Below are 2,106 nucleotides of genomic sequence, written 5' to 3'. Positions count from 1 at the left end.
GTTTTTGCCCTCCATTTCTCTTCCTCTTTGAGAGTTTGAGAGCGTTTGAAATCTTTGTCTTCAATGTCAGAAATCCTTTCTTCTGCTTGCTCCATTCTGTTACTGAGGGATTCTACTGTGTTTCTCAGATCTTTGAGGGCTGCAACTTCTTGTCTCAATGTGTCAAAAATCTTTGGTCGTTTGGTCTTTGAATTCATTGAATTCTTGAGATATCTTTTGGGTTACTGCTTCAAATTCTAATTCGATCGTACTTGCTATCCAGATTCTGAATTCGATTTCTAACATCTCAGCTATTTGTTTGTGCGTGGGATCTTGTGCTGTGTCTGCCCCATTGATCCTTGGGGGAGTTGATCTACTCTGATTATTCATATTGCCAGAGTTTTTATGTTGATTTTGCCTCATGATTGTTTTTCACCGTTGCCTCTGGCCGTCCTCTGAGTTGGGGAGGTGTCTCTCCAAGATTAGAGTCCAGTGGGATCACTCTATTGTTTCTGGATCTTTGTAGGTATTGACCCTGTGTAGTTCCTTTGGGGCTGCCCCAGCCAGGGAGTTCTGGTTGTGGAAGCAGCTCCAGAGTGTGACACACCTGGATCCAGCAACAGGGCAAGAGGTGGTGTGCACAGTTCTGGGAATACCTGGCACCCAGTGACTTTGGCACAGAGAGCCCAAGGCTGCAGCAGTCTCTGGCCAGAAGAAGGGCTTCTCGCAGAGACAGGGAGTGCTCCAGAGGGCACATGGCTACCAGAGTCCCTGGCCAGATGAGCAGGCCAGTGTGGAGGCAGGGAGGGTACAGGAGGGAGGACACGGGTTTGCCCAGCTCCCGCAGTTCCTGGTCAGGCATGCAGAAGCCCAGCAGGCGTGGGTCGTGGGTCAGGGGTCGCATCGCAGCTCTTATGGAGGTCTGGGCGGCGCCAAACCCAGGAGTTTGAGGTTGCTATGAGCTTTGACACCGTGGCACTCTACTCAGGGCAACAGCCCAAGGCTCCAGTGTGTCAAAACTGGTCTCACTGTGCCCCTGAGGGTTAAGGTTGTAAGGCAGCTCAGTCCCTGCCTTTAGGCTGTTCAGTCACTAGGTTACTAGCTCCCTCCCGATCCTTGCTCTGCGACCCTGAGGGTGGAGCTTGCTGGGGCAGTTCTCTCACAATGACTCCCTGCGGCCCACAGCTGAACACTATTAGCTTTGTCCGGCTCAGCGGCTCAATCTGGGGCCCTAGATATTGCCCAAAGTTCTCCACGCTCCTGCTCAAGCTCTCCCCAAGGCAGTTGAACTGAGTGCCAAGTCCAAAACCACCGAAACAGTTCACAGGTAAGGCCTTTCTGGTTTGCAGTCTCACTGCTTCTTGTACTTACAGCTGCTGGCAGGATTAGGTCGATCAAACACACGCAACCACTTGCCAGTTTTCCACTGTTTTTGTCCTCCTCTTGGGGTCCAGAAGTCCCTTGCTGATTCCCTGTATCCTTAAAGGGATGATTATAGGCAGATCCCACAAGCCAGAGATGCCTGGAGTCTTATCTCCCCAGACTCACCATGCCCAGTTGCAGGGAAGCTGTTACTCGGCTGCCATCTTGCTCCACCCCCCAAAAGTGCCACTTCTTAATATAAGGTCCCATCTTAGTGTAGTTTGAAAAACTATGAAACAGTTCCTGAATGGTCAAAGAGTAAAAGCCAGAAATATCCTTACTCACCAATTTATGAAGGCCAATATTTGTAAGTCCCAGTCATGCACAAAGTACATGTGATAAGCATATTTGTATTTCATTTCTAAATATAAATGACGAATCAAGGATTCTGACACTTATAAACCCTTTAACAGGAAAAGCAAAGAAGAAAAATATGGCAAGAGAGAGAGAGAGACAGAGACAGAGGGAGAGGGATAAGGAGACAATATTAGTTAAAATCATTCAGGGAAAAGAAAATTAAAATAATAACAATAATATCAATACTTTTAGAAAGATATTAAATCCATTAAAGAAATAATGGGAAGGGATGGAGCAAGATGGAAGACTAAAAGGATGTCCCTGTTGGCCTTTCGCAGCAAGGCAGGGGAAAGAGAAAAAACCCAACCCTATCTGACATGGGGAACCTACCTGGAGTCATCGCTCTGG

This window comes from Nycticebus coucang, chromosome X (genome assembly GCF_027406575.1).
Source record: "Nycticebus coucang isolate mNycCou1 chromosome X, mNycCou1.pri, whole genome shotgun sequence".
In the NCBI taxonomy this organism is placed as follows: domain Eukaryota; kingdom Metazoa; phylum Chordata; class Mammalia; order Primates; family Lorisidae; genus Nycticebus; species Nycticebus coucang.
The sequence above is the reverse complement of the archived record's forward strand: the minus strand, read 5'-3'. Positions refer to the sequence as shown.